The 25,563-nt window shown below is 32.5% G+C and overlaps 1 protein-coding gene across 1 annotated transcript in view; it reads left to right on the top strand.

Moving 5' to 3' along the window:
• The window catches only part of LOC144837083 (uncharacterized), a 132,484-nt gene that overhangs the window by 45,196 nt on the left and 61,725 nt on the right, over window positions 1–25,563 (top strand). The window lies entirely within an intron of this gene.

The raw sequence follows: 25,563 nt of genomic DNA, 5'->3' as shown, positions 1-25,563 counted from the left end.
GTACTAAACGGTACATGAATGTTAGTAACAAAAAAAGATGACAAAACAAATAACAATACTGGAATATTACAAAAAATAACAGTAGGCCTACAAAGATTTATTATAAGATTTTAGTGTACTAAATGGTACATGAATGTTAGTAACAAAAAAAAGATGACAAAACAAAATAACAATACTGGAATATTACAAAAAATAACAGTAGGCCTACAAGCATGTGGGTATAAAACATTGCTACTGTTCCTGTTGCAGGCATTACCTATTGCTATATTTAGAGATAAGACCATTTTAACTGTTTTTATATTTTGTTGTGCATTTATATTAGAGTCTCTAGGTTGAGATTACAGGCAAAATCAAATGACAAACATACATTTTTTTTAATAAGAATTGATTTAAGTAAGAAGAATATGTGCTACCCCAGACCTCAATGCCATAAACGAATAATGGATTAATAAATGAGTTGTAGATTATAATTAGGATGTCTTGAGGAACAAAATATCTCAAATTAAACTAGATTTGAACTCGTCACTTTGACGAGTTAGTTATCCGCACGACAAACGCCACGCGCACGTCATACGTTGGAATTTTGCACACGGAAAAAGATTATGGCATTATGACCTGAACTGAAGAATATCATATGCTGTTAGTGCTGGATTCTGTCAATTTTGTGTCATATAGCATATACAGTGCAAACGGTATAATCTGTATACATGTTACACACAGTGTAGAATAGGTGAAATTACGGGACCCCCCGTTTATTCTTATTTTTAACATGGCGACGGTATCAAAATGAAAAACTAAGATAGCAATTTCGGAAGGATATTATCTCAGCAGCAACATGTTAACGTGAAAAAGAAATTTGGATACGTAAAATATAGATGCGCGCTCTTTTAAATGTGATGAACTATGACGCAAAATATGAAAATACGACTTTTTTTATTAAACTGGCCATGTAATGATGTCACAACGTCGTATTGGAAAAATGTTCACATGAATTCGTATCTACAATCCAATAGCTTCCAGGAAACGTTTTAATCATGATTATCACTTTTTATTCTGACGAGCTATAACAGATTGAAATTTACTGTAAAGATGAAAATAAGTGACCCACGTTATTTACGTTTTTAGACATGATGACGTAATAAAAATTAAAATATTTTTAACTCATGCGAAAGATAGTTGATTGACCTAGACACTATCAAAATCGGGGTGAAAATGGAAAACGGATAAGTAGAGATGCGCTCTATTAAATGTGATGAGCTATGACGAAAGATACAAAAATCCTAAATTTTATATTCGCGTGGCCATACGATGACGTCACAATGTCCCGTTAGCCATATTAATACATGATCCGATATCTATAACTCATCAACTTCAAGAATATGTCATCCACAAAAAGTCGACCGTCCAGTTTAGAAATTACGACTGTTTAAAAAAAGGCATAATTTTGACAAATTTTGACGAATTTTTTAACTTTTTCATCAAAAACTCGCGAAAATTATCCAATTCTACGTGCCCGTATGACGTGATTTTAAGTCGAAATAGTTTAAAAGTTTGTAAAATTACTAGAAAAAGCTGGAAAAACATAAATCACGCGAAAAAAAAAAGTTTTTTGCGCTACGTGCGCACACGTGCGTAAAAAAAAATGCGCGCGCCTGGGAATTTTTGACATGCTTAAAATGACATGAAACGCGTAGAAAGTTGATTAGAAATTAATTTTTCGCATTTCGAAATTTTAAACGCGCGTGCGCGCGTAACATGTCATTTTTTTTACACAGAAAATTAGCGCATGATATAAATTAAACTTTTGCTAAGTTTCATTTAAAATTGTTATATGGTTTTCGATCTATGTTAAATACGCGAAAAACGTAAAAACGCGCGTAAGTCACGTTGCGTAACTCTGACGTCATTCACAATAAGAGGGGCACAACTTCACGTGAATGCCCATATGTTGACAAAGTTATGAAATGTTATGTTTACATGTTTTAGAGATACGCTCTGCACAAAAATGACAGAAAGAAAGAAGAATACAGAAAAAAAAGAAGATGAAACAGGACAGTTACAAGGAGTTATCCGCTGAATGCGGATAACTAATAATATGCCTATTTTTTTTTCTTACATTTTGAAATAAACTATGAATATTATTTTTCCATGAAAGAAATTTATCAAACAAGCCTTTATCTACTTCATTGATTACATTCTATCCAATTAAGAGATCCAATTTTGTTTAAAATGTTTCTTCTGTTTTGAAAAATAATCCAAAGGTCAAAGTCCACTCTTGATTCCCCTTTTTATTAAAAACAAAAATGTTCCCCTAAAGAAATTCAACCGACAACATTATAATACAGTACAGTAAATGGACAGAGTTTAAATATTAAAAATAAAGAGGAAAAAACACCTAGGAACTGGAAGTAGTCGGAATGTCTTCCAATTTTTTTGTTTAACTTCAGAGAACCAGTTAATTATATAGTTTGTTAATTTATTTTTTTATATGCAGAATTACAAAAACAAAACGAACAAAAACATATGCAAATGAGACCAGGTAAACGGCAGAACAGAATCAGAGCCATATATATATAAAGTCGTAACTATATATATGGCTCTCAACAGAATTAAATCCTTGCGGCCTCTAATCCTTCCCCTTACCATACTAGACATAGACACAACTTTGTTGAATCTCACTGTGCTACTAAACAAACAATGCTTAAATCTAAATTAATGTTTGATGAATGATTGTTTATAGTGTTCAATTTTTTTTTACATTACTAAATTATATTATTATATGAATACATTTTATGATGTCTATTTGTTGAATGAAATGTTTTATATTTTGATGTTTTTTCATTTTTTCACTTTTAATTCAAATGCTGCTATGTTTTAATGTTATTCATATATTTTTTAATAAATACTAATGAATGAAAAACAATCATATTTGTTTATTTGTAAGGATAGTGTTTTTTTGAAGGGGGAGATTTTAACATCGAGGAGATCATTATATCAAATTGTACGTGCTAGCTATTGTTAAAAATGTATTGTTTATTATAGGAATAATATTATTCATTTCACCAACCCGCCGCCGGAGATCGAGTAATAAAGTTCTTCGATAATAATATTGCAGCGATAAAATGTAGACAATTGTGATTGCGCCCTCTATAAAAAATAAAGTTTATCACCCACACCACACTGTTTATCCCATTGACCCCCAAGTTTATTTTGCTCCCCGGGGACCCAAAAAGCATATGTCACATAATTAACCCTAACTTTTTTTCTAAACACAGACATTAAAAAAATTAAAAAAGAAAAATAATGGAAAGGACATTTTATTTCCAAATATGTTATCAAATTTGTGTTACAACTTATTTTTGCGGAGTATAGATTATGCAAATTTTAGAAATATTTTAGGAAAATTATTAAAAATTTGTAATTTATCTTTGACTACCAAATGCACAAAAAATATTAAATATTTTATAATAAAACTCATCTCTTCATCAGAACCTATTTCTTCTCTTCAAAATAAGACCAAACTTGACCATTATGAATGACCGGTTTCGAAATTATAAAGAAATTAGTAGACCGGCTCATCCGAGGTTGACCATATGGGGCCTAGGCCTATCGGGAGCCGCCCCGAGAGCGTCGTCGCCGCTGTTCGTTCGCCGGGAATGTTAAAAATAACATCCCGAAAGCGACTTGGAATTCGCGATTCTCACGCGCACCGGCATCCCTCGGGAGCTTAGTCCGCTATATTAGATGTGTAGCTTGCAGAAAATTAGACGAAAATGCGTCGAAAACTTATGAAATTAAAACAAGTTTGGTATCAAAATGTTTGTCAAAAGTTATGCTTCAATAAACTGACCTTTGCGCAGAGTTTGAACAAATATTTCATGCCCATAATGCATCTGACATGTCAGGGTTCATATTACATTCAAAGGTAAACAATATGGCGCGGCCCTCGTGAGGACATGGTCACGACTTTTCTCCGGTAGAAAAATCACATTTTTACATGGAAATATGACGATTTAGACACTGTAACTGATACATAATCTTTATTTATTATACATTTATTGTATACATGCTTCAAAATAGTGATTATTACAAATAAAGATGGATTTTAGACGATTTTACGTTGTATGTTTAGGCCTAGATTCATTCAACGCGCCTGTCGCGTTTCGAACAGCGTGCTTCGAAAAACGGTTATATTTTCGAATTTCATTTTCAAACTAACTTCAACAATTGTTTTTATATATTTAGAAGCATATTTTTTTAAAAAAAGTTGTGAGTATTTTGTATAATTTGTTGTCACGATTCATGCACAGCAAACTGCGCATGTAAATTCAATTTACTTTTTTTTTGTTGATTTTTTGTCATGAGCGCTTTAAGCGCTTATCGTTGTGAATCGGTTATATATACAAAAGAATGTCAAAAGCAAGAAGTAAGTTTTGTTTCATTATTATCATACCATATCATATACGGAATTCTTTATACTCTATTGTTTTAATAGCAGGTCTTTTTTTGGATCTTATATTCGTATCCTAGGCTATAGGCCCTACCTAGCCTAGCTAGCTAACAAACTATATGCTGCTAGGCCAGGTCTCTAATAAGGCCTCTAGGTAGGCCTACTAGGCCTAGCGCGCCTATAGGCTAGTCTAATCTGGGGGGGAACAGACGATCGGGACCACCGATCGCCTTACCAGTTGGTCCCGATCGTCCAGTATTTTCAGAACCACGTTGGTCCCGATCGTCTTACCAGTTGGTCCGATTGTCTTTTGTGTTATACAAAATAATGTCCCACATTTCATTCCTAGAGCTTAGGTGTCAACATGCTTTTCTTGCGTAAATTAAGATTTTAATTAAAAAGGTTAATTAGATTTTTCTAATTTTATCAAAATTTTCCCCTAATTAACACTACTGCTAGGGATAACGATGTAAAATTAAAAGTTAATATTTTTCAAACAAATTATACATTGCCTGTTAGTATTTTGTATCAATATTATAATAAAGAAAGAATTATGAAAATATGACTTGTAGTTTTCGAAATATAGGGTTTAAAACATCGTCAAAAATGATCGTTTTTAGCCACGAACGATGTAAACAAATTGCGCCCACAGTCGACAATTGTATGAACTAGTCATTTTTCGTAAAAATAATTAAATAAAATCACGGTTTTAAGTAATATAATTTGTATATCAACATTGTAAAATTCAATAAAATATGATATTACTTATTTATTATATAAAAAAAAGTGTTAATTTAACCTCATTCGAAGAATTTCAATGCATTATTTTCACGTGTAATTGGACAGGCCTTAGACCATGTGACTTCACGGCGCTCGCGAGAAAATTATTCCGCTGTGTGTTGATTCGCGTCAACCAAACAAAGGGCGAGAATCCAAAATCGTTCAACCGTGAGACCTGCGGAGCGGTCTAATGCAGAGGTTTGATTGGCTTGCAATGACATCATACCACAAAATGGCGTTTTTGTAGTTGAGCCCCTCGGAATTTTCCAAAAATTATTTTAAAAATGGACAAAACGGATATTTTTCATGGTATATGGGTTGTTACTATGAAATATTCGAATCATAAAGGCCTCATATCGGGATAAAACTGTTTTTTTAGCACTTAAAATTAATATTTTTCTTAGTAACAAGCACATGGTATGTGGAACTATATTAACTTGGTGTAGGAATAAAAAACATTTTGAGGTCATAAGAGGCTCAACTACAAAAATAAGGTTGAAAATGGTAGGTCATTGAGTCTTCCGAGGGTTTCGTAGTAAACAAAAGCTATACGCGCTAGGCGATAACGATCTTTTAACCACTCTATTCACATTTTTGGTTGAATGAAATGGAAATAAAAAATACTTGATCTTAAGTTATAGAATAATAGGTAAATAAATATTTACTCAAAAAGATATTTTCATGAATAATTTATTTTCAGAATAATTACCTAATAAAAAGTGTTTACCAAAGTAAAAAAACACCGCGTCAATGACATTGCGCGCTGTTTAATCGTGGTAATGAAAATGGAGTCAGCTCTCGGTATCCCTACTACTGCTGGTTTTAAGAATTTCTTACCAAATAATCTCGATTTATGAATAAATTAAATGTGATTGATTTTAATTGTTATTATTGTGTTGTATGTATTCCCGTATTTAATTTTTGCTCTATACAGTGTGATATAACTTGACTTCTCTCTCGCGACAAAATTAGTAGCACATGCGTGAAACCTGATTCGGTAATACATATTTTTCTGACTTCAAATCGAATAATGATTTTTTTAAATTTTCCGAGAATGTTTTGGGCCCGATTGTCTTATTCATTGGGCCCGATCGTCTGGGCCGGATCGTCTCTGGTCCCGATCGTCTTTCACTCTTGATGGGCCCGCTACGTACTACACTACTAGGCCTAGAGGGAAGCTAGTTCCGTTTCGCACCTGTCTTTTATTTCGACTCCAAATGTGTTAAGAAACTTTATCCTGAATACCACACCTTAGAATTAGACCTCATAAGTACTTTTAGTTTTACGATGGAGAATCACAGAAAAAGTAACAAATAAATACTTTAAATTGATGAATTTACAGACGTGTTTCTTGCACACGGTTTGTGAATTTCGCATACTACATGTTCAATATTGACGTTTCTATGGAGCGCCAAAAGAGCAACTATAATAGAGGGCTAAAAAGGCAGTGGAATGCGCATATTTAATGCATTTATTGGTGAAAATTACGTTCAATTTAAATATATTTTGAAAATGTTAATACAACTAAAATGTTACTGTTGATACTGTACATGGTTTTCGACAAATCTACAAAATCATCATCATAAGATGTACTGTAAGTTATATACCTCAATGATCTAAATAATATCCCTCTTTATAGTCTTGGGCATAGACCAATTAGATGCTGATTTAGGGTCGTTTAATGTTCTTTGAAAACAGCACATTATCGGCAGTAACATGTAACAATATTTTTATTGACAAAAAAATTGTGAATTAAAACGTGTATTTCATAAATAGATGCATTAAAAGTAGACGCATTCCACTGAATTTTTAACCCTCTATTGTTGCTCTTTTGGCGCTCCATAGAAATGAAAAAAATGAACTTCGTGTATGCGAAATTCGCGAACGGTGTGCAAGAAACACGTCTGTAAAATCGTCAATTTAAAGGATTTATTTGTTACTTTTTATGTGATTCTTCTTCATACAAGTACTTATGAGGCCCCAATTCTAAGGTGTGGTATTCAAAATAAGTTTGGAGTCGAAATAAAACAGCTAGGGCCAGGCCTGGCCCAGGCGATCGGGGAGCCCAATAATGTTGTAAGACGATTGGGACAAGAGACGATCGAGCACAAAATAAAAATGTAGGGTCTCACAACTAAATGACAACTCAAACAAATTTTTGTGCTCCCGCAGCCATTTTGCAGAGATGACCAGCTGAGAGAAAAAACGGAGAATATATCACAAGAATGAGTAATCTGCAATTTTTGCATTAGAAATTTGTAACAGAGCGTGGATGCCCACCCTCATGAGAGCGGATGTATACAGACTAAAGAAGACTTGATTTGACAGATATTATGTCATTTTAAATAGAATTATGATAATACAGTAGAACCTTCATTTTACGTACGGTACACGTGAGACCAAAAGACATACGTAAAACATGGGATTCGTAAAATCCAGGTTGACCTTAAATTGACCCCAAATACGTAGATTATAGCTAAAAAGGCTGCCATGTTTGCCTACAGTACTTTACTGCACAGCATGCAGGTGGTCACTAGCTAGGCCTTGCCTAGACTAATCTACGCCAGGCTAGCAGGCCTAGCAAGATGTGAGGCCTAACTAGAAAAGTACAGTATATACAGGCTGTGCGATGTTTAAATAAAGTGTTATAAATAAAATATCAATGTTCTTGTATTTTCAATAAAAACAACACTGCTTTAGGTGGAATGCACATGTGTAGCTTGTCTCTCACACAGCAGAGTTCCTCACACAGCCATGGCTTTGTGCTTGTTGTTAAATTGCGCCCTCAATGTAAGAAAATGATGATGTCATCGGTCATTTTAAGCGTACATAAAATCCAGGGAACGTAAAACAGAGGTTCTACTGTATATTTAAATTTGATTTCTTTTAATTTAATTTATATTGTTACATGTTTATGTCTCGTCATATTGTATTTTTGTGAGGGTCCCTAGTGCTCAGCTTGGGCTGGATGGACCACCCTCCTAAAATATTGTTGAAATAAAAATAAATAAATAAAACATTTTATAAAACATATTTAATAACAAACTATGGGTACATTCACTTCTACAGAAAATTATTAAATTAGTTCACAAAGAAAGACCGAACCACAACAACAAACATCTACCCAGCGTTACTCAGCATGGTCTATTCTTTGCTGCGTAATAATCTATGCCCGGTAAATTAAGTAATTTATTTATGATATAAATGTTACATTTGATTAATATTAATTTTTTCTACTAGAAACAAGCTAAATAGATATATTATTAAACTATCCTTCGTGAAAACAAGTCAACAACAATCTATCTGCTATGCCATGCCTTTGATCATTTTGAACTAGGGTTAGGTAGTGCCATGGTTATCCCACTCACTAGTTCATACTATTCATTATCACTTTGGTAATAGTAGTGTACAATGACAGAGTATTGACTTAAGTTCATTTTACAGAGAGTAATAGTAATAGTAATAGTAATAGTAGGCCTACAGAGAGTTATAAACTGCTGTGTGTTCTATTTATTATCTTTGTTTAACATTAGAATACAATGTTAATATTAAATCTATGGTTTAAGATTATCTGATAACAAATTGTATAACAGGAACTCAATAAACAAACAAATCATTAATAACAATTTCTACCCAAGTGTTATAATGAACTTTTTATGATATAAACTGTCCAACCAGAGCAATATGTACAAAAAATATATTTAGATTATAAAGATACTAAATGTTTGCTGAAGTCTTATGACTGTGTATATCTATCAGAGGTCCCTGTAGCCCAAAAGAAGATTAACCAAAAATTAAATTTCAAATATGTCCAATTTTGACAAATATGACCCATGAAACCCAAAGAAGAGAGCTTATCAACCAGATCTAACATGGGATACCACATAAGACTAAATTAAGGTATTGTGAATACCTGTTTTAACGCCCACTTAGCGTGTGAGGACTTGTATCAGAATGGATGACACAATTGCAGCAAATGCATAAAATGTCATCCAAACCAATTAATGATATGACTGGAAACCTACTTAAACAAATTAATTTGAAAAAATAAAAGTTACAGAGTTATTTGGCTAAAAAATATAATTGTTTATAAACTAGAAATCTAGCTAGTCAACAGAAAAGTAAAAGATTAGGTCTCTTTTAGAATACGTTCATCCGTGTCTCTTGTGTATTAAACTATTCAACAGTCAACTATGAGGCGCTACCGATGAATTTATTTGGTCAATTAAAATCAGAAATTCGTTTCTGTACACTATAACATTTATTAAAAATAAATAAAACTTAATGCCAACTACCTTTTGTCAGTGATGGTAATCGTATGTTAAAATAGAGTAAACTCATTATAGAATAGGAATGTGGAAAGAGAAAATAAAACAGAAGTTTTAACTTGATATTACCATGTATTTTATGTCTAAAGAAATATCTGGCCACTGCACTATATATGTCAGAGTGGTGAAATAGACAATATACAACATTTTTTATTTGCTTGCCAAGCTCTTAATGCCATAAGAGAGATTGAATTTATAATAATATAATAACAATTTCTACAGCACCCAGAGTATACGAAAACGATGACAAAGGGAAATAATTAAAATTAATGTGCAAAAAAATTGTTATCGTATGCTATTTGTTATGTTATCGTTACCGATTTTGACATACAAAACATGATAAAAACATAATGTCAAAAGAAAGACTAATTGCGCAATCGATTGGTGTAATTTATGTGACTGACTAAAGTAACAAAAAAGCATCGGTAGCGCCTCATAGTTGACTGTTGAATACAATACACAAGAGACACGGATGAATGCGTTCGTTTCTAATGTTTATCAAACGCATTCGGTTCTGGAATACGACGGCGAGAAATTCAACTTTAAACTTCAATTTTATCAGTTTCTGAAAGAATTAAGCTTTGAAATTTGCAATATACCCTTAATAATCAATTCCAAACAGGTGGCTGCTCTCTGGTGGTTGGATTTATTGCTCTAGTTTGTATCTGGTGGTGTTTAGTAGGACCGTCGAAAATTATGTTTGGACACTAAGAAAACCAAATTGTTATGGGAAATCTTTATAGCCTAAATACTTTTGGGGAATTAGAAGGTGATCCATGCAAACTACACAAGTTTAGAAGAAAATAAAGTGAAAAGGCTTTGCCACTATGGCTACAATGAGAAACACCCTCATGACTTTTCTTTAAAGAAATTTAATTTCTTCATTGTAGAAACAAAACCCATTTTGAGTAAGAAATAGAAAAATGTGAAGCAAGGGAATTAAAAAAGGATAAATTATGTTTTTAATAATTTTGCTATTTATAACATATTCAATGTTTGACAATTTCATAGCTAACACAATTTTTGTCTGAGATTTTTCTTATGAAAAAAAGTAATTGTTTATTAAGAGTTGATTAGGAATTGTATTTCATCTCAGAATCTTTTTAGCCAGTGTTGTATACTTGAGGAAAAAGATATGCAGATTGTCAACCAGCTTACATTGAGGGGCCTGATTATTATTAATGACTGTTGTGTGTTTGTGTTGTCCTGTTGTCCCTAGATACAGGCAAACAAATCCTCAAAATCATTATCATCAGTTTAATATTAACTTTGTATTTACAAAAGATAAAGTAAAAATCATCTGATTGTTTGAAACATGTACAAAGGTTATAGTAATGTTTGGTTATTACTTTATGATCCATTTATTAATAGACTAAAATGCACTGCTTCCCCATGGCTGTTCAGGCATTATTTCTCCATGGTCAGGGTATTTGTGTGGGGTATTGTACTACCTTACTTTATGATCCATTTATTAATAGACTATTAAAATACACTGCTTCTTCCCCAAGGCTGTTAGGGTATTTGTGTGGGGTATTGTACGGTAGTAGAACAAAGACAACATTCACAACACATATATTTTTTGGTTTAATATTTAGTTCTGTAGTTATAATTCTTTATATTTCACATGACAGAAGATTGTAAAAATCTGTTGAATCAGTAAGTTTGTCTAATAACTGCATAAACATAATGTCACATTCATTTTGGTAGATATACACCAGGAGTAGATCCAGTATTTAGAGGGGAGTGCTAATAATAGACTGGGGAAAGAAGCCTAGGCCCCGTGGTTATATTACCTGCATAACATATTGCCAAAGTGGTAATTATTAAAGGCATAAAAAGAAAATCTAGGCCTAAAAATGTATTTTTCCTGTAATACTAAATCAGCATGTTTAGATAAAGTAATAATAATAATAAAATCTATTGATTAGCAAGGAAAGTAGAACGTTTTGTCCACGCCCTTTTGGAGTACATCTTACAAAACTTGTCAAAAAAAAAACCAGAAAAAAAATATATAAAGTTTCCTCATATAAAATGGCAAAATAAATGGTCAAATTTAACCAAGAACCCATTAGCTCAGTGGCAGTCAATCTATATATTAATGCTACAAAAATATTCACGTATTTTACGTATCTCCTTTAAAACCACTGAACGGTACATGCTCACATTTGGCAGACTGATGTTTATTGATAGGCCGCACACAATAGGCTATGTCACTTTCCTGAATTTTAAGGATAAACACTAAAAAAATGGGAAAAATTGCAGTAATTTGACATCTCAGCGACCATGTTACGTCACTGTATAAACTACGCAACCTCCTTTGTGTACCACCATGTACGGATCTACAAATACCATGCCGGGCAGTCTTTATTCAACCGTATCGAATGATCGCGTTGTTGAAGTTTTAATTAATTACACCTGTTCTTTGAACAGAATGATTTTGTAATTCCTAGTCTTGCATTTTTCGTATATGTCCCTATTATTAACTATGGTGCATTTTGTTGTGATGTAATAATTATTAATTGCTGATTGCTTGCCATATAATACATGGTAATATCAAGTTAAAATTTCTGGGTTTTTTTTCTCTTGTCACATCCCTATTCTATAATGAGTCTACTCTTTTTTCTAACATACGAAAACCAAATCTTAAATTGATAATTGATTTTCGGAAGAATAATTACATGAAAATCGAAAATGATAAATTTGGATTGTGTCTGAATAAATACTTGGGTACAATTTTAGATGATTAAAAAGACAAACGCATTATTAACCAAAATACTAGTACCAAGTACCAACTACATCTAATCATAACATAATATTTAAAAGTATCATCAAAACTGAATCACACCGATATAATCGACTATCTTGCAACATAAACATTTTTGACACATGACCACTTTTTTTCATTAAGATTAAAGAATATAGGTTACAGTCGTAAATTCATTAATAAACATATGATACAATTTAAACACAATATTATGCAAGGTATTATTAACAACCACGAACACTTACTCAACAACAAATACAAAATACAATACGTATTTTATAATGACAGGAAGCTTAAACAAATATGCTGCACAAGTAAAAGATTACATAACAAACTTACAGCGTATCACACATATTACGTTAAGTTTTAATATTATACAGATATTGACTGCTTATAGGTAACTATAAGATTTGACATTCCTGAGGGAATGATATTGATATTTTGCTCGAGGGAATATATATTTCCCGAAGCGCAAGCCGAGGGAAATATAATTCTTGAGAGCAAAATATCATTCCCGAGGGGATGTAAAATCTTATATTTTACCAATATAAAGGCAATATCTGTTATATTATATAGCCAACAACAAGTAGAATATCTGCTGGGTCGTGTAGATAGGCCTCATTTATGTTAAAGCCTGCCTAGTTAGGTGTTGTGTTCACCTTACCTTGCGAAGAATAATATACAGATAATAATACTAATTAATGATTCCTTGGCAATAAAATATTCACTTACCATATTTCCCGGAGTATAGGTCGACCCCCAACTTTGACCTAGAATATTGTTGATTTTGGTATGACCTGAATATAAGTCGACCCCCAAAATCGGCTAATAACACAACTTACTTTGAAGTTCAAAGAGGGCTAGAAATGTATGAAATGTGGTTGTTTTGTTTATGTTATTAAAGTGTAATCAATAATATTTATAAGACAATCGATGTCTTGCTTGGTTATTATTTATTTACTTCTTGGGAGTCATTCAGGTGTCACACTGTCGTAATAATAGTCTTCTTTGAGGCGAATCACCGGATGTTCAGCGCGCCGCTCGTACCAGATGGTACTGCAGCGAGTATTGACCAATCACAAACAGTTTTTCGTAGCATCTATACCAAAATGAGGGCGCTATGTATTCATAGTTTAAATAGTTGAGTTATTTCATCAAGCGGAAAACGTCGTCTCGTGATGATGATGTGGACATCGCAATTGTCCCAGTAGATGACTTTTGTTTATTTATCTCCAAACGCAAGTGTTGGCACACGCAAATTACACAGTCAATATCATACTCGAGAATTTACAGGATTTTATATGTTTAATGACAGAGACACGATAATCACGCGAAAATTACTCAGTCAATATCATCGTAACCGAGGAAATATATGATTTATGATCCTCGCAGCAGTAGTCATGTGATGCAGTTTCAACCAACCACGTTCACATATATACATAGGCTATGTAATATTATACAGATATTGCCTGCTTAGAGGTGAAATATAAGATTTGACATCCCCGAGGGAATGATATTATGTTCGAGGGAATATATATATCCCGAAGCGGCAGCTGAGGGATATATATAATTCCCCGAGAACATAATATCATCCCGAGGGGATGTCAAATCTTATATTTTACCGATATAAAAGGCGATATCTGTTATATTATATAGCCAAGAACAAGTCTGCTGGGTTGGGTGAAGCTAGGCTAGGCCTCCTATCTATAGTATTTGTATTGTATGTAAACAAGCCTGCCTAGACACCTTACCTTGCGAAGAATAATATACAGATAATTACTAATTAATGATTCCTTGGCAATAAAATATTCACTTAGGCCTAGGTCGTTTAAATTAACAGAAGAATTTCCATCAATAAGCCTATTAATAATAATATTATAATCAAGTAGGCCGAATAAACAATTCGTCTTCTTCTCTTCGAATCACCGGATGTTCAGAACGTACTAGTTACTACCGTGAGTATTGACCAATCACAAACGGTGTTTCATCACATTTAGGGAGGACTAATAACAAATAAGGCGCTATGTATGCATAGCTTAAATAGTTTAAATGATTAATTTCTTCAAGCAAGTTCCGTGGCGCAGCGGTTGAAGCGTTGTCTTGCGATGGAGTGACAATTCCACCCGAGTTCAAGATCCAGTAGATGACTTTTGTTTATTTATCGGCAAACGCGAGACACGAAAATTACACAGTCAATATCATCGAACTCGAGAATTTATATGTTTAATGACAGGGGACACGATAATTACGGGAAAATTAATCGGTCAATATCATCGTTCTCGAGGATATATACGATTTACGATCCTTGCAGCGGTAGTCATGTGATGCAGTTTCAACCAATCACGTTCACGTATTTACATAGGCTATGTAATATTATAGTTATACAGATATTGACTGGTTAGTTAACAGCAATATGTCTATTGTGCTTGAAAATGAAGTGAAAAATCTTCTTAGGATAAATTTCTGATCAAACAGCGTGGCTTGTCAAAAATAATAAGGAATTTACCTTTAAAATCATCTCAGTGTAGACCATTTTTTGTGTGGGGGGGGGGGGGGATTGAAATAAATTATCTGATATTATCGCAATGGTTCGTGTACATGTTTATCGTATTTATTAATATTAAATCTATGGTTCTGATAACAAATTGTGTAACAGGAACCAGGAAAGAGTAAAATTACAAAGAAATAAATTATCTGATATTATCGCAATGGTTCGTGTACATGTTTATCGTATTTATTAATATTAAATCTATGGTTCTGATAACAAATTGTGTAACAGGAACCAGGAAAGAGTAAAATTACAAAGAAATAAATTATCTGATATTATCGCAATGGTTCGTGTACATGCTTATTGTATCTATTAATAGAGTAGAGTAAAGTTGAAAAAAAATAAATGTCACTTTTCTCTGCAGGAACTCAATAAACAAAACAAACAAATCATTAATAACATTTCTACCCTGGAGTTCTGTATACATTTTATAATTAACTTTTTATCATAAAAACAAATTATGTAACAGGAACTCAATAAACAAAACAAACTTTTAATCATTAATATAATAATACATTAATTATAATATTAATAATAATTATTGAACATACACTTTTATATCAGCGGCACACTTATTAACAATGGTGTGTTCACTTAAACTAAGAAAAAAATGACAAAAGTACAATATTTATCCTACTATTACAAAACACCTACATACATTATAATACTGCAAGTTAACATTACAATTTATATTAGTAGGCCTTACTCAATAGGCCTATTATTAACAACATACATGAGTTGAATGAATATGGTATACAAACACAAAAGAGTATCAAATATAACAACCAAAGTGGTAATTATTAAAGGCATAAAAAGAAAATCTAGGCCTAAACATGTATTTTTCCTGTAATACTAAATCAGCATGTTTAGATAAAGTAATAATAATAATAAAATCTATTGATTAGCAAGGAAAGTAGAACGTTTTGTCCACGCCCTTTTGGAGTACATCTTACAAAACTTGTAAAAAAAAAACCAGAAAAAAAATATATAAAGTTTCCTCATATAAAATGGCAAAATAAATGGTCAAATTTAACCAAGAACCCATTAGCTCAGTGGCAGTCAATCTATATATTAATGCTACAAAAATATTCGCGTATTTTACGTATCTCCTTTAAAACCACTGAACGGTACATGCTCACATTTGGCACACTGATGTTTATTGATAGGCCGCACACAATAGGCTATGTCACTTTCCTGAATTTTAAGGATAAACACTAAAAAAAGGGAAAAAATAGCAGTAATTTGACGTCTCCGCGACCAATACGTCACTGTATAAACTACGCAACCTCCTCTGTTGTGTACCAACATCTACAAATACCAAGCCGGACAGTCTTTATTCAACCGTATCGAATGATCGCGTCGTTGAAGTTTTAATTAATTACACCTATTCTTTGAACAGAATGATTTTTGTAATTCCTAGTCTTGCTCAGTGAGTAAAACGCCGTGACCATTCATATCAATGCTTAGTAGGTTCAAGTTTGAATCCGCGACATGTGTAAATATTAAGTATCACTGCTTAAAGTTTAAAAAAAATAAAAAAAATAAAAATTAAAACTAAACCACAATGAAATTACAAAACTAGCAAGAAAGATACAAAACCTCACACCAAAAAAATTGCAAAATATAAAAAACCATGAAATGAAATAAAAAAAAAATCTAAATGAACACAAAAAAAACACACACACCCCCACGCAAAAAAAAACAATCCAAATGGGTGTCATGTTTCTGTAAAATATTAAATTTCATGAAAAAATACACTTAAGTAAAATATTACACCCAAGTAAAAGATTACATAACAAACTTACAGCATATCACACATATTACGTTAAGTTTTACCTTCAAAATCATCTTAGTGTAGACCATTTTTCATGGGGAAGTGGGTATTGAAATAATTTATCTGATATTATCGCAATGGTTCGTGTACATGTTTATTGTATCTATTAATAGAGTAGAGTAAAGTTGAAAAAAAATAAATTTCACTTTTCTCTGCAGGAACTCAATAAACAAAACAAACAAATCATTAACTAGAATTTAATTCGTCACTTTGACGAATTATAGGTGATCATTTTTATCATTTTACCGAAATAATTTTTTGCACGTACGTTAACATACGATCAGAAAATGTTGATGTATGCCATCCTATTATACGCTTTAGTGCTGAGTTGTGCCTATTATATGCCATATACAATATGTACAGTATATAATGTATCTATATACAGTGTAGCATAGGTGAAATTACGGGACACACATCATGTTCTAATTTTTTGGTATGATGGAATTATCAAAATAAACTCGAAGATGACAATTTCGAAAGATAATTAATTGAGCAAAAAAATATAAGAATTGGAAGAGAATTTGGCACGTAGAAGCGCTGTGCGCGCTCTTTGAAATTTGTATGTAACTTTGACGAAAAAGATGAAAAAACTACTTTTTAACTTCAACTGGCCATATGTTAACGTCACAACATCCGATAGGCTTAATTTTTATATGAATTCATATCTACATTTCATCAGCTTTTATAATAAATTATAATTATCAAGGTAACCTTTAATTCTGAAGAGCTGTAAGATATTCAAATTTACGGTGAAGGTGAAATTACACGACTTACGTTATTCAAGTTTTTACGCGTGATGACGTCATTAAAATGAAGATAGTATCAACTCATGATAAAGATAATTAATTAAGCAAGCACATACTGAAAGTTGTGCGAAATTCGAGCACACATAACCAAGATGCGCTCTGTTGAATGTGATAATCTACACAAAAAGATAACAAATCCTAATTTTTAAATTCAAGTGGCCATTTGATGACGTCAAAACATTTTGTACGTCAAATGTGTACATGAATTCATATCTACAACTCAATGGCTTCCAGAATAAGTTAAAAAAATCGGGGGTCATCTTGCATTCTGAAGAATTATTTTCATTTTAAAAAAGACCTATTTTTCACAATTTTCAGAACTTTTGTAAAATTAATGTGCGCATTTTGTCATTTTTAACGTGCTCGTATAGCGTTATTTTAAGTCGGAACTGACTCAAATTTGCTGAATGTACTAAGGATGGTGAGTAGAATGAGATTTGTAAAAAAAATTCATATTTTTTACGCTTTTTAAGTATCGCGCGCGCAAAAACGCATTTTTGCGCAGTAATTTTTTGAAACACGCAAATGGCCTAATTCATGCTCTAAATTGATCAAAACTTAATTTTGAGCGTTTTAAATTTTTAACGCGCGATATCACCACATGAACCTACGTGCGCGTGCGTTTTTATTTGCTAATATTTTTACCCTTGATCTGAAGTTTACGTGTAGTGAATTTCATTAATATGTGATAATGAATTATGGAGATATGATTGATGATGTGATTTCGCAAAATGGCGTATAAATGTCGTCACGGATGAGTGATCACGCTGGAAAGCTTATTAGGATTAAGTTATATTATTTGAAAGATATTCTGAAATTTTTGTAATCATTGACATTAAACTTTTTGAGATAATTGTTACACAAAATAGTGTACAGAAACAATAAAAAGAAAAAAAAAAAGAAAAAAAATAATAACTAGAATTTAATTCGTCACTTTGACGAATTATAGGTGATCATTTTTATCATTTTAATGAAATTAACATTTTTTAAACATGCATGTACGTTAACATGCGATCGTAAAAAATTGATGTACGCCATCCTATGACATGATGCATATACACTTATAGTGCTGAGTTGTACCTATTAGGGAGGTTTCGCAACCTTACGAAAACGATAACGAAAACGGATACGTCACACATTTGTGAAACTTTTGAGCTGATCCCCATTTCATATTCGTAAAGCGTATTCGTGTTGACGAATATCACCAGTCATATTCGTAATTACAAAACGAGTATAGTTTTTGATCTATTTTTCACATTTTGCATTTGAATCAGGAATGATTCATGATTATAATATAATTATAGATTTATTGAAAGTAATTTGCTGAAGTAATTTACTAAAATGCCAGGTAAATTTGATAAATAGCAGTTTTTAAAGTCCTCACTCGCTTTGATGTTACGCTAGGCCTAGGCAGCCAAGCAACACGTACCTGCGCTTCGCTCAAATTTACCGCAGTCACGTTTTGGACGTTGCCCTCAATATTTCGTTGCCATGCGAAACAGATTTTTACTGGCTTACGAAAAACGAATACGTGTGCGTGACGTGACGTGACGTATCCGTTTTCGTTATCGTATTCGTAAGATTGCGAAACCTCTCTATTATGTGTCATATACAATATGTACAGTATATACTGTATATCTATATACAGTGTAGCATAGGTGAAATTACGGGACCCACATCATGTTCTAATTTTTTGGTATGATGGAATTATCATAATAAACTCGAAGATGACAATTTCGAAAGATAATGAATTGAGCAAATAAATATACGGATTGGAATAGAATTTGACACGTAGAAGCGCAATGCGGGCTCTTTGAAATTTGTATACATTTGACGAAAGAGAGAAAAAAACTACTTTTTAACTTCAACTGACCATTTCATAATGTCACAACATCCGATAGGCCTAATTTTTATATGAATTCATATCTACATTTCATCAGCTTTTATAATAAATTATAATCTTCAAGGTCACCTTTAATTCTGAAGAGCTGTAAGATATTCAAATGTATGGTGTAGCTGAAAATACACGACCTTGGTTTTTCAAGTTTTTACGCGTGATGACGTCATCAAAATAAAAATGTTGACAACTCATGAGAAAGATAATTAATTGAGCAAGCACATACTAAAATTTGTGCGAAAATTGGGTTCAAATAATGGAGATGCGCTCTATTGAATGTGATAACCCACACAAAAAGATAAAAATTACTAATTTTTAAATTCAAGTGGCCTTTTGATGACGTCATATCATTTTGTACGTCTAATGTGTATATACATTTATATCTACAACTCATTTGCTTCCATATTAAGTTAAAAAAATTGGGGGTCATCTTCCATTCTGAAGAGTTATATTCATTTTAAAAAGGCCTTATTTTTTACCATTTTTAGCACTTTTGTACAATTAATGTGCGCATTTTGTCATTTTTAACGTGCTCGTATAGCACTATTTTAAGTCGAAATGGACTCAAATTTGGTGAATGTACTAAGGAAGATGAGTAGAATGCAATTTGTACAAAAAATTGGTATTTTTTACGCTTTCTATGTACGCACGCGCAAAAACGTGTTTTTGCGCAGTAATTTTTTAAAACACGCAAATGGCCTAATTAATGCTCTAAATTGATCAAAACATAATTTTGAGCTTTTTAAAATTTTAACGCGCGATTCCAAGCGCATGACCTTGAAACGCGCGAGTTTTTATTTGCTAATATTTTTACCCTTGACCTGAAGTTTACGTGTAGTGAATTTCATTAATATGTGATAATGAATTATGGAGATATGATTGATAATGTGATTTCACAAAATGGCGTATACGTGACGTCACGGATGAGTGATCACGCTGAAAAGCTTATTATGTCTAAGTTAAAGTATTTGAAAGACATTGTGTAATTTTTGTGATCATTGCTATTCAACTTTTTGAGATATTTGTTACACAAAAAGTGTACAGAAAGAAGAATAACAATAATAAAGATTTTGTACAATAACAATAGGTGATCATTTTATTCTAAATGATCACCTAATAAAGATTTTATACAATAACAATAGGTGATCATTTTATTCTAAATGATCACCTAAGATCACCTAATAACATTTCTACCCTGGTATTCAGTATTGCTTTCATTTTGTAGCTTACAGATATTTCACAGTAAAGGAATACTCAGTGTATAACAAAATCAATGGCCATATAGATAAAATAAAAAAGTGGACATAAATTGAAATAAAAACACATTTCTGCAGAAACATGAATTGTTAAGTTGTTTTCATGTTTAACAATACAGTATACCAAACCAATATATTGGTAATTGTGAAAAAATTGCCCCTAACCAAATATCGTTAATTCGTACTCCTATATTATGGGATTTCAGAAGTTCAGTAAATTTTTATAAAAATGCAAAATAGTACAGAAGAATGTACACAGCCCTGTTTTACACCTTGTTCAATATTAAAATAATCTTTACATATATCCCCAAATTTTATAAACTTTTGTACATTTGTGTAAAGTGCATCAATCATTTTATAGACAGTCACAGTCCGTAATGCCCGATGTCCAGGCCGCTTTTTTTGTGCAACGCACATATTTTTTGAAAAATATGAAATGCTTAAAATGTTCTGAAACGTGTAGAAAGTTGATCAGAAATTGATTTTGAGCATTTTTAACTTTCAAAGCGTGCATACGTGCGAAAATACCAATGTTCAAAATTTTGCTGATGATACAGGAAGATGACCCTTGACATGAAGCATACGTGTGTCAAGTGGTATTTAAAAATATCTATTGGTTTTCAATTTATAGTCAATCTAAGAATTTCAGAAAATTGCGCATAGTTACGCTACGCGACCATGTTTTCATTAAACCAAAGTTTGTTGCACAACTACATATATACGTGCATCTGCTGGACAAGTTACAACATAACTGCTACCGCCGTTTTTGAGATCTGCATGCAACAAAAAATGAGCAGAAAAATTGAAATTTTTGACAATAACAATAGGCTATCACTCTATGCAGAGCGATAGAAAAACGTTATGAAGATACATTCGATACGATCATCATAAACGCTATATTAAGACCCAAAAAAGTTTTTGCCTTCAATGCTGGAAAATTGTTAAGGAAAAAAGTTTTTGTGTTTTAGCTGATATCATACCTTTTGCTATTTTAAAATCTTTTGAATAGAGCTGCTAGGTCCCCGGAATTGCACTTATAGGGCCTACATGAAACAAAATTCTACAGAACAAGCCCACATACATGCCAACACACCCGTTTTGGCCGGGAGACTCCCATATTTTTAGCTCGTCTCACGGCCAAATATTGTGCTTCTGTTTTTCCACATTTGGTAAAATCATCAATTTAAAGGATTTATCTGTTACTTTTTATGTGATTCTTCTTCATACAAGTACCTAAGTTTGGAGTAAAAATAAAAACAGCTAGGGCCAGGCCTAACCTTCTATCTAGGCCTACTAATCTCTCTAATCTCTTGTATTAGGCTAGACTTATAGTTATGGGTGTAATAGACGGACAATCAGGCCCAGGCGATCGGGGAGCCCAATAATGTTGTAAGACGATAGGGACAAGAGATGATCGGGCACAAAATAAAAATGTATGGTCTAAATGACTCTCACAATTCAAACCAATAAACGATTTTTGTGCTGCCGAAGCCATCTTGCAGAGATGACAAACAGTCGTGAACAGCTGAGCGTAAAAACGGAGAATTTATATATCACAAGAATTAGTAATCTATAGAAATAATAGACATTTGTAACAGAATGTGGATGCCCGCCCTCATGAGGGCGGATGTATACAGACTAAAGAAGACTTTTTGAATTTGACAGATATTATATGTCATATTAAATAGAATTATGATAATATATTATATAAATGATTTCTTTTAATTTATATTGTTACATGTTTATGTTTCGTCATATTTTTGTGAATATTGTGGAAATAAAAATAAATAAATAATACATTTTATAAAACATATTTATTAACAAACTAGTGTACTTCACTTCTATAGAAAATTATTAAATTAATTCACAAAGAAAGACCGAACCATCAACCTAGCGTTGTTACTCCGCATGGTCTATTCTTTGCCGCGTAATAATCCACGCCTGGTAAATTAAGTAATGTTTTTATGATATAAATGTTTGATGTATTGTCCCTTTGACTAATTCCAAAAAAATAAAAATAAAAAGATTTCGAAAAAAGGTGGATCATTTTGAAGTATCATAATAGTTATTAACTTTCACCAAAAATTAGTCGAGAAAAAAATCATTTAACTGAAATACAGATGTTTTTTTGTTTTTCGATCAAAACATATCCCATAATGCAACACGCTTGTTTGGCTACTCTGTATGCATAATCATAAATCATAAAACTTCCTCGTGATCAACCGTGACGAGTTGTAAACAATCCTAATTAGCATATGCTTAATGCATGCTTGTGGTTTGAAATCTTTGGTTACTATCGCTCGCGACGATTTTCCAGGCGAAATGTTAGGTTTAGGTTAGGTTAAGGCGACCTCGGTCGGACTGTCCTGTCCTTAATTAGAGTGTCTAGGTAGGAGGTTGTAGGACGCCCTGGATTCCGATGTCCATGTTGTGGTCTTCATAGAATGAGGTTTGAGATGATTTCCTCTCTGCTTTAGAAATAGTGCCCAGCAAATCTCAATCGTCTCTCTTTGATTTTCTCTGAGATGGGAGGGAGATCACCATATAGCTCTTTGTTGGTCAACCTTTCTTTCCAGCTGAAATGTAATCATACAAAATGTAATCAAACTAATTTACCTGTTAATTATGTAAACTTGTTGTTTTTGGCTCGAATTTTCGACTTAAAGTGAATAACTTTAATATTACTTTGATATGGCCAATTTAAATTTAGAATATTTTGACCTTCATTTTTTGTGTTTCAAGCGACTATACATCTTTAAATTTAATTAATATTTATTTTTTCTACTAGAAACAAATAGATATATGTTATTAAACTATCCTTATGAAAACATGTCAACAACAACGTGCTTTTTATTCGGCAGTTTTTACTAAATAAATTGCATAAAACAAACAATTAAATATCCAAATAGCATTTAATATGCTCTTAGCTTGTAGTTGATAACATGTTTTATCGTGAAAACACTGGTGGTCCAGGTTAGATCGCCATCACAAAAAATTATATAAATCCCAACTTATAGCGGCGCCCTACCGCATGGACAATATTAAAGTTACAGGGAAAACCGCGGATTACTCATTCTTCTGATATTCTTTAGTAAAAACAAAAATAACATGAGTTTTCAGGGGATTTCAGGACACCACGTTAATTAAAGAGTCATACCTCCTGAACGGAGGATCGTATTTAAAACCACACTAAATATTGGTTTACAAGGATATCAGTCACCTTTTATTTTGGTATTTGTATGGCGCTCCACAATCTATCTGCTATGCCATGCTTTTGATCATTTCGAACTAGGGTTAGGTAGTGGCATTGTTAACCCACTCACTATAGTTCATCCCATTGATTATCACTAGTAATAGTAGTGTACAATGACAGAGTATTGACATATTTCATTTTATTATCACTAAATAACCAAAATGGTAATACAGTAGTACCAAGTAAACAGCTGTGTGTTCTATTTATTATCTTTGTTGAACATTAGAATACAATGTTAATATTAAATCTATGGTTTAAGATTATCTATAACAAATTGTATAACAGGAACTCAATAACCAAAACAAACAAATCATTAATACATTTCTACCCTGGTTTTCTGCAGGGGCGGACGCAGGGGTGTTGCCCCAGTTGCCCGGGCAACACACTTAATTTCATACTAAATGTTTTTTTCTGCCACTAAATTAAAATTTAGATCCCATTTCAATGATGCATATATATTAACCATTAATGTCGTTATAGAAGTCCAGGTTTGGAAGAGTCTATATGTAAATTGATTGACTGCAGAGTAAAATTAACCGTGCGCGCACAATTTAACGGCGGTCAGTGGATTTTTTTTTTTCGTTTCTCTACGTCCGTAAAATTAGGCCGCATTTTTGTAGTAATTATGAACGTTCCGAACTTTGAAATAACATTTGTACAGTATAGTGGATAAATGAAAATGAATTTGGAAATTGTGGTTTTACTGACTTACTTAGCATTTATTTCAAAATAATACAATTCAACGTTTTGCTCAATATATTTATAGTAGCAGCTTCACATTTTTTATCTAACTTGTTTAAATTATTAATTTATAGGCCTAGTAATTAATTTGTATTAATTGATCATAATTGCTAGAATAATATTACCTTACCGGAGGGGACTTCCTCTGACGTTCGTATTGAACGCAAAAAAAATGTTATCCTTAGTCGCATGTGTTTTACCGGCGGAAAAAATAGGCGGGATAAATACTGCTGATAGATATTAGAGTGTCATTTCCGGCGAAAACTAGAGGTGCCATTTTCTCGTGAATTTTACGTGCGAGTGTACCATTTCCGGCCACCTAGAGGTGTCATTTAACAAAATTCGCTTCGTCACAGGCCCCATGGCGCAAATAATTCGTTTCTATTATGGCCCTGGACTCTTGGGCAACCCCCTTAAAATAGTCCTGCGACCGCCCCTGTTCTGAATATGTGTTATAATGAACTTTTTATCATAAGAACAAATTGTATAACAGGAACTCAATAAACAAAACAAACAAATCATTAATAACAATTTCTAAATTCTACCCTGGTTTTCTGTATAAATGTTATAATTAACTTTTTATCATATAAACTGTCCGACCAGAGCAATATGTACAAAAAATAAAAAAGATAATAAATGCTTGCTGAAGTCTTATGACTGTATATAGCCCCTGAACCAGACCAGATCAAATGTGAGATAACAAATTACCTCAGTCTTTAATATGACTGTGTGTAGCCCCTGAACCAGACCAGATCAAATGTGAGATAACAAATTACTTATTAGAGGTCCCTGTAGCCCAAAAGAAGATTAACCAAAAATAAAATTTCAAATAAGACCAATTTTGACAAATATAGTGACCCATGAAACCGAAAGAAGAGAACTCAATCAACCAGATCTAACATGGGA

This window comes from Antedon bifida, chromosome 3 (assembly GCF_963402885.1).
Source record: "Antedon bifida chromosome 3, ecAntBifi1.1, whole genome shotgun sequence".
Taxonomy (NCBI): Eukaryota; Metazoa; Echinodermata; class Crinoidea; order Comatulida; family Antedonidae; genus Antedon; species Antedon bifida.
Note: the sequence above shows the minus strand (reverse complement) of the source record. Positions and strands in the feature narration are given on the sequence as shown.